Consider the following 10,143-nt stretch of genomic DNA (forward strand, 5'->3'; position numbering starts at 1 on the left):
GGGGGCGGGGGACGGCAGGCGACGCAGGTGGGCGGAGCTCCTCGGAGAATCCCCATCTATTTGCCGATCAATCTGCAGGCGAACCAATCGGTGGGCAGCGGGAACAAGGAGGCGGGTCGGAAGGAAGGCCCGGGAGAGACGGGAGGTGAGACGACGCCGTCCCATTGGTCGGTGGTGGCATGTGGGAGAGAGGAGAAAACCATGCATGTGAGACGGGTTGCACAAGGGAACTGTGGCAGTGATGTTGTATAGTTTGTGCGATCAAAACCTTCACACCGGAATGATGACTTACAAGATGGAGAGTGTTTCACAACAAAATCTTCACACGCTTATTTTTAATCACAGATGGCCCGCGTTAGGAACGCAACCATCTGCCAACTGGACTGATCTTACGATAACAACACACCGACCGCATTTCAGAATCATAGTCACAATCATATGTATTTCGCATACTTCCTACAGGGGTTTGTGTATTGTTTGGGTATGGTTTACTGCTGCAGTAAGGAAGGGGGGGGGGGGGGGGGGGGGAGTGCCTCAGTAAAGTTGGAGGTTAGTCAGCCTTGCGTGCCATGACTTCACCCACTCATCGGAGCGAAGTGTCTGTTGTCCCTTTCATCATCAATCTCTCTGCTGCGGTGAGCAGCCTCTGCAACGCAGCTTGTTCCCCATAATTACTGCTATTGAGACATCGTCGAGACGTATAGAAGGGAGCTTTTGAGGACTGTGTGTGTGCGTGTGTGTGCGTGTGCGTGTGTGTATAGTGTGTGTAGTAAACTAAACTCTCACTCTCAACTAACATCGATTTCACAGCGACTTCTTCTTCAGCAAGACTTCATTAGACCCAATACCGACCAATAACAGACCCGTTTCCTTAATTTTGTCAGACACAATAACAGTCTGAGGAAGCACATTCACTGGGCGGTATTGCGCCGTTGTGTGTCATTGCATGATTGCAGTGTGCTGAAGCACTCCTGCTCAAGACCATTTAAAAAATCTGTTGTCCGCATAAGTAAATTAGACCCAAAATGATGGGAATATAGGGCCCAGGCTGAGTTATCCTTCAACTTAGACCAAGTACCACAGCTCCCAGACACTTGGTACTTTACAACAGATCAGGGATTATCTGTTTTATATAATGGACAGGGAGCCCTGTGTGTGTGGGGTGCAGCATGGGGGAGAGAGAGAGAGAGAGAGAGAGAGAGAGAGAGAGAGAGAGAGAGAGAGAGAGAGAGAGAGAGAGAGAGAGAGAGAGAGAGAGAGAGAGAGAGAGAGAGAGAGAGAGAGAGAGTTGTAAGGGAAGAGGCCCCCTTATTCAGTCAGCTAACCTACCACCCCCTTCCCTCCTCTGCCCACCTCCCCAGCTACCTTACCCATGGGAAGAAGTGCATACAGAGGGGAGGACAAAACAGAGATCACCCAGACGGCCAGACAGACAGACAGAGAAAGGAAGAAAGAGGGGAAACAGCAAGGCGCACGAAGAAAGCCAACTCTCAGATGGTAAGAAACGCTGGTGCGTTTACGTCTGAGAAACCATGCCGACCGACCTAAATCCGTGCAGGCATGTTCGCGTGCGCACACACACACACACACACACACACACACACACACACACACACACACACACACACACACACACACACACACACACACACACACACACACACACACACACACACACAGATTAAGCCTCTTAAGAAGGAGATTGAGAAATGAGTACAATGGAAAATAGAGAGAGGTAGCGAGAGTGAGAGAGAGGTAGAGAGAGAGAGAGAGAGAGAGAGAGAAAGAGAGGTAGAGAAAGACTGCGAGACAGTGGAGGGATGGAACTAAAGAGCACCCTCTCCCCCTAGCTGGGTCTCTACGGTATCATGTCCCCATTAACATTCATAGCACACTCAAGATGCTCATGCATATTTCATCCACATGGGGTGCGTGCATGAACCACACACGCATGCGCACACACGTGCACAAAAAACAAATACATGCGCACACACACACACACACACACACAAACCAGTCTTCAAGTTGTCACCTGCCCGCATAGGCTGTTGCATAAGAGCCCCCCCCTACTCCCAATACACACACACAGCAACACAGAGAAAAAAGGGAGGCGTGGTTAGCTGTACTGAGGACCAATCAGGGTGTAGAACAGCAGGCTAATCAGAGCTAGCCTGTGGAACACACTGAACCAGATTATTGTAATCCATTCTGATTGGATAACCTCTATGGTGTTTTTGAAAAGCGGCAAATAGTGATGACAAAAATATCCAATTATGCAAAAAAGGTTTTTTTTTTATAAATTTGGATTATTAACAGCATTAGTTCACGTTAAATTATACTTTTTTTTGCAGATGTCTCCTGTGGTGCTGGTTTGGCTCACTGGATGTCGGGAGGAGTAGAAGACATAAGATAGAGTAGGAAAACGTGTGGAATGTGTTACAGTATAACCATGGATCACGTTGCTCAGAGTAACCCCATCAGGAGGCATTACGTGGGGCCCAGAGTGGCACTATCGAGCAGACATTAGGGAAAATAAAAGAAGCATGTGGCTTTTCTTCCTGTTGTTCATCTGATAGCCTGACGCATGCGCGCACACACACACACACACACACACACACACACACACACACACACACACACACACACACACACACACACACACACACACACACACACACACACACACACACACACACACACACACACACACACAGCACTAGAAGCTATCTGATTGACCGCATAGAAATAGTCAAACGTGGACTGTTGTTGTTTCTATTTGTGGGCGTGTGCGCACAATGTGTGTAGCCTGATACTGAAGGAAGGAAAGAAAGAAAGAAAGAAAGAAAGAAAGAAAGAAAGAAAGAAAGAAAGAAAGAAAGAAAGAAAGAAAGAAAGAAAGCATGGCTGTGAGAAATAAGGGGGATGGGGGAGAACAAGATGGAGAAGTATTGAAAGGAAAATAAGCACTTCTTCCTAGAGACAAGTCTGTGAAGAAGACTAGACTAGAGACGGACGGACAGACGGAGACATGGAGCAGAGCCACAGAGATACAGGGAGGCAAGGAGGGAAAGAGGATACCTGCAAAGTTCAAGGTCACAGACATTTAACTGTTCTGTCTTCTCGTGTGTCTCAGGGAATGGCATGACCCCCCCCCCCCCCGCCACACACAGAGTCTATTTTGGCAGGTGTCCGTGATGTGGTGGGAGGAGTAAGGGAGTGCCGTGATGTTTGGCCTTGTGATATGCGGAACTCCCAACACAAGAAAGAAAGAGAAAGAAAGAAAGAAAGAGAGAGAGAATTATAAACAGTGAGACAGAGAGAGAGACTGAGTGTGATGGAAGGAGGAGGAGTCAGCCATGTGAGTTATGGTGCAGTGTTGCTGCATTGCTGGGGGAGGGGTACAACACACACACACACACTTGATGTTTTAAACTAAACTGTAAGCTCTCTCTAACACCTCAACCCAAACACACACCAACACACACAGCACCCCCCACCCACTTTCCTCCCAAGAACACACACAATGCCACTGAATCCATAATCCCTAACCCTTAACCTTAGCTTTGTTAGCCCAACAATCACTAAACGTGACCAAATGTCAAGTGGAGCCGGTGGTCGGTTGAAGCTCAATACCTACAATAGAAAGTTAAAGACAAGGACAACTTCTGCCTGGTCAGTTCTTGTCAAAACACACACACACAAATAAATGGCAAAATTATATGTCATTATGACATTGTTTCTAATATTAATGACTGTATTATCTTTTCAGTTTAATTAGGGACCGAGCCAAACATGGCAAGGTCCCTATTGAAACCCTCATGTTTATTATTATTCTTCCGCCGTATTTTTCCACGACTTTGACTGCATTTTTCCCCCCCTGAACATATACGAAAACTCAATTTTTTTTGGTGCAATTGTGGGGACTGGTGAAAAATTTGATATTCTAGCCCTCAAATTCACATTCGCCCCTAGGTGGCGCTATAGCAACTGTTCAAAAGTGCAAACTTTGCACAAGCAGCACGCGTCACCGGTTTGATCTACACTCATGAAACTTTACACACACATGAAAATCCTCATGATGAACAAAAAATTCTCTTGAACTGAACATTTCCGGGTTGCCAGATTTTCCGCCATTTTGAATTATGTTAAAAACAGCAAATTGCCTAAGGATCCCAGGTTTTTCGACTTTGACAAAAATCCTTTGGCAGATATCATCTATGGCCGATTATCTTCAATATGACTTAAGGATTAGTCTGTACAATAAAATTTCAAGCTCCCATGAGCCATTGAGTTCTAAAATGGGTGTGGTTGAAAATGCCTCAAAAGTAAATTGCTCATATCAACATCAAATTGGACTCCTATGATGTTGACCCAGATACAAAAGTTGTTCAGAATCAAATTCTGAACAAGATAAAGTAAAAAAAAAATCGAATGGGGCGTGCCATCGAAATGGGCGTGGCCTGTCACTAAAAGCGCCACAGTTCATAGACACAATGTTTGATTTGAGCGGAACCAACTTAGTGGCCATTGAGGACCAAAGTTTCAACTGCTCAAGTAAAATGAAGTCGATTGCCAAAACAACATGGCCGCCAGAGGAGGGTAAATCACTCAGCGGAGTCCGTAATAGTTATGGCGGAGACCGTAATAGTTATGAATATGAAATTCACAGGACACGTGTAGACTGGTGCCTGTAGCTCACATACCAAAATTCGTGTTTCTATTTTTTGTAGCGCCCCCTACAGGAACTTTAAAAAGCAGCCCCTGCGCCACGTTTCACCAATATGTATGAAAATCGGTAGGCACGTATAACGTGCCAATACCTACAGAAAAGCCTCTTGGACCCATGCTCCAAACCCCACAGGACGTCGGCTATTTGCATTTTTAATTTTCACTCTCGGCGGCCATTTTGAATTTTTTTTCACTTTTTTGCCTTGTATTTGAATGAACTCCTCCTAGGGAATTTATCGGATCTGCTTAAAAATTGGTCAGTACAGTCAATAAATGGTGCCGAACCAACGCCGTGCTATTTGTGACTGTACATTGAAGGGCGTGTCCGTGGCGTGCCGTCAAAGTTGGCCATTTTGGAATTCCGTCGCCTTGTATTTGAACTAACTCCTCCTAGGGAATTTATCGGATCTGCTTCCAAATTGGTCAGTACAGTCATGAAATGGTGCTGAACCAAAATCGTGCTATTTGTGACTGTACGTTGAAGGGCGTGTCCGTGGCGTGCCGTCAAATTTGGCCATTTTGAATGGAATTTCACTTTTTCGCATTGTATTTGAACGAACTCCTCCTAGGGAATTTATCGCATCTGCTTCACAATTAGTCAGTACAGTCATGACATGGAGCTCAACCAACGCCGTGTTATTTGTGACTGTACGTTGAAGGGCGTGTCCGTGGCGTGCCGTCAAATTTGGCCGTTTTGAATTCCGTGGTCTTATTTTCGCTTTTTTCCCCTTGTATTTGAACGAACTCCTCCTAGGGTATTTATCGGATCTGCTTCACAATTGCTCAGTACAGTCAAAAAATGGTGCTCAACCAACGCCGTGTTATTTGTGACTGTACGTTGAAGGGCATGGCCGTGGCGTGCTGTCAAAGTTGGCCATTTTGAATGGAATTCTTTCACTTTTTCGCCTTGTATTTGAACTAACTCCTCCTAGGGAATTTATCGGATCATTGATGTAGGGTTAATGAACATGTAATTCAGTTAAATGTGGTCTTACATGTTAATGTCAAAACAATCAGTAGGACACCACAGGGCACCTCTGCTTCTACAGATTACATAAATTTGCGAATTTTTTTTAAAACTGCGCTTTTTTAAAACTGCGCGCAGTGATGAACGGGACCTCGTGCCGGCTTGCGGCTGCGTCACGTGCGGTCCTAACATGTGCACATCTTGCCAGCACACATGTTACGAAGGCACGTGACGCGGCCGCAAGCCGGCGCGATTTTTTTTTAAAACTGCGCGCAGTGATGAACGGGACCTCGTAGTGGCGGCTGCAAGCCGGCGCGAGGTCCCGTTCATCACTGCGCGCAGTTTTAATTTGGATTTAAGTTCTTAGAAGCTGTGATGGAAATATGGATAACCCAACAATTATTTTTCGAAAGGTAGCACATGATTTTCTTGTATTTGAACTTGGAATCAAACCACAGTTGTGTAATAACCATGAATCCACTTCAAAATAAGAATAGTGTTGATGATATTGTTGTTTTACACAACAATATGTTCTGCTAATGCTATGTAAATATTTACATAGCATTAGCGTAACTTCCTGTAGGCGCTAGGTACTGTTTACCGTAGCCTATATTGGTTGCTAGGTGACTAGGTAGTGCAGTGTGAGGTTAATTTTAGTGACTAGGTAGTGCAGTGTGAGGTTAATTTTATGTGAATTGTGATAGCAATACTTATAGTAATTATTGATTATCACATGAAAAAACAGAGATGGTTAATGTCCACACAACAAAAAAGCAACAATTTATTTTATAGCATGAAATTTGGGAGTTACATAACAGCCTTCATAAACCAAGTTATTGCTACAGCTAGCTAACTAATGGCTAGCCTTGTAAAGCCCACGGAAGTGATGCTTTGCAATGCAAATATGATCCCTGAGACTTTGAATCTATTTCACTGTCAAGGTGGATGGTTAGACCCCATCTCTGTGTCTGTGTGCGTGCGTGTGCGTGCGTGCGTGCGTGCGTGCGTCAAGTATGCCAGTTCAATCCTCAAGGATAAAATTACATTTCTGTTTTTTCCCCCACACTTATTATTATGGTTTAATTTAGATACACCACCTCATACTACAAAAGCAACATTTTGCTAGACGGTGTGAATGACATGAGGTGATGCACTGTTGCGTGGTATGTCTGTAAGTGTGCCAGGCAGATGGGCTGTTTGTGAAAACAAATCAAACACACAATCTGTCGATCATTACGACAGCCAATGAGAGGCTTGGGAGGTGAACCAGCTGTGTTTATAAGTGTGGAGTAGGCTTGGCCCTGCCTGCGTGCCTCTGTGTGTGTGAGAAAGATCTTTACGTTACACCCCAGGCCATATAGTGCATACCGCCCTCTGATTGATCGGTTGAGTTTGCTGGTTCGAATCTAATAGAAGACCAATCATTAATAAACGTCATCCCACAATATTGAACTGATCCTGGCAAATCCTGGCAGTCAGGATGGTCCAGTGGTCGAATAAGGTACATTTACATTTAACAGACGCTTTTATCCAAAGCGACTTACGGTTAATGCACCCTGACGGCGGAGTCGACCATGCAAGGCGACAGCCAGCTCGTCAGGAGCAGTTAGGGTTAGCAGTTAGCAGGTAGGGTAAGTGTCTTGCTCAGGGACACATCGACACTAGGAGGATCTGGGGATGGAACTAGCAACCTTCCGGTTGCAAGTCAACCTGCTCTACCTCCTGAGCCGACCCTTAGATACTGGGTTTGATCCCCGTTGACCAAACTCACTACCTGGACGGTGCTAGAGTGAGATTCCTTAACCTCTCTCTGCATCCCGCTGGACTATAAGACAAACGATTCTACTACAAAATGTAATGAAATAAACAGAAATTGTATTCATACAGTAAAACCTAAGTAACTGCTACCCTGCAAGTGGTGACCTGTGTGGAAAGAAAGCCCACTTGGGTTTGTTCTTGGTGGCGTCGGGGAGAATTTTTTTAATAAAGGTTTCATTAATAACACAGGGTTGTGTATGTTGAGTGTGAACAATGAGCAGTCTGTGTCAAAAACAGTATTATCAGTATTATTCGGCTCAATGAAAATAAAATACAGTTGGCACAAAGGCTATATTCAATGCTGTTGCTTGCCGTGCCAACTTCTGTGATATCTAAAAATATCAAATCGGCAAGATAAATCAACAAAATAAAAAGCGATAACGGTTAGACGGACGTGGGAGGAAAGCAACGTCTCTGGCAACATTAAAGGAGAGGACCCCGGGCCTGGAGGTGTGTGGTATGGTGTGTTTGACTGGAGTCTCTGTGTGTGTGTTTGTGTTTCTCTGTGTGTTTGTGTTTGCGTTTGTGTCTGTCTTTCTGTAGGCCTGTGTGTCTGTCTGTCTCTGAAGTCCATCTGCACATTAGACCACAACAGAGAGACACGGCAAACACACAGAGCGAGAGCGAGAGAGATCAACAGAGAAACTGCCGATAGAGAGAGAGAGAGAGAGAGAGAGAGAGAGAGAGAGAGAGAGAGAGAGAGACACAGACCACCAACACACAAAGACATCGCGAGGAAGGAGTTTAAAAAGTGAAGAAAGCAGTTGCGAACTTGCGTGTGCAGCTGATGTTCTCACACACACACACACACACACACACACACACACACACACACACACACACACACACACACACACACACACACACACACACACACACACACACACACACACACACACACACACACACCTCCTTTGAACCTCCTGAAACAATGCTCACACAACCGGTTTCTCACACAACAATTCTAATGTTGTGGAGAGCACAACATCAGAATGGGTTTCAGAAACCGGTTGTGTGAGCATTGCTTCAGGAGGTTCAACTTGCTTGACTTGCTATGAGACAGTCATTATAATATACTGATCTGCAATACTGTATAATCGATTGTTTCGACACCGTCTAAAAGGACACTGCTACTTACTGCTTGACCCACCTTATCACTATGTCTCTCACTCCATCTGTGTCTCATAATCACTCTCACTCCGTCTCTCACTCTCTGTGTCCCTCAATCTCTCTCACTCCATCTGTGTCACTCAAACACTCTCACTCCATCTGTGTCACTCAAACACTCTCACTCCATCTGTGTCACTCTAACACTCTCACTCCATCTGTGTCACTCAAACGCTCTCACTCCATCTGTGTCACTCTAACACTCTCACTCCATCTGTGTCACTCAATAACTCTCACTCCATCTCTCACTCAAACACTCTCACGCAATGAATCTGTGTCACGCAAACAAACACTCTCACTCCATCCCTGACTTAATCTCTCACTTTGTCGCTCTCCCGCTCTGTTTGTGACTCTTTGATGAAGTTTAAAGAGGGACAGTGGGTGTGACTCCCATCAGTCTCTCCTGTTACTTACCAAAAAGCCTTGAAAGCTTCATTAATGTTGACGAGAAGTTGCAGTCTGGCCCACGTTACAATCGGACGCTGGTTCTGTAGACCTACACACACACACACACACACACACACTTCGTTTAGACATTTAAACAGTGCATCCAGAAGACAGCCAATCATATTACAATCATATTACAAGTGAACACACACACACACACACACACACACACACACACACACACACACACACACACACACACACACACACACACACACACACACACACACACACACACAATTCTCTCTCTGAAATAACTTGGGCATCCTCCATGTTCTCAGCCGAAGTGAGACCATGGATGTACAAGGTATTTCAGAGAGAGAAACCCATATTGACTCCGAAAAAGAAAAGAAAATAGATACTCAAGGTCGCGCACAGAAAGCCGTTGTTGCGGCGACGCCTCGGGGGCTAGCCGGCGACAGGCATAGGCTGCTTGACAACATTAACTAGAATTCGCCTGCAGTTGATAACATTACCATTTATTCAAGACCACACGTTAGTTGTCACATGCGTCGCATCCACCTGTGACAGCAGTGTGTCAAGTGGATGGGGGGCACTCAAAACGATGACAAAGTAGAACCACAACCATAGGCCACCTAGTACATCCATTCCAACCGAATGGATGGTGCACCTTCCATAATGACTGACACCCCTAATTAGAACCTGTAATACCACTGGAAGCCCAACGTCACTTCGGAGCGTTGCGGGCGCACGGAGCCTTGTTACCCGACACCCGCACTCTGTTTTCCCTTTAACTTCTCCTCAACACAGGGCGCTGGACGCACTTCGACAGTGACACCAATGAAATGATGAGAGACATAAAATAAGGCATGAAGATATATTGACATAGATATATATATAAATAGATATAGATAGATATATACACCGCTATGGTTATGTTTGCGACAGCTTCAGAGGAAAGCCGGCTTCGCTGCAGCGGACTGTTATTGTTTTTGTACTCGCGCAGACTACTGTAGCGAGCCCCCCCCCCGCTACCCCCGCCCCTGCAGCCGCAA

The sequence above is a fragment of the Micromesistius poutassou genome (assembly GCF_964030765.1).
Source record: "Micromesistius poutassou genome assembly, chromosome: 20".
NCBI lineage: Eukaryota > Metazoa > Chordata > Actinopteri > Gadiformes > Gadidae > Micromesistius > Micromesistius poutassou.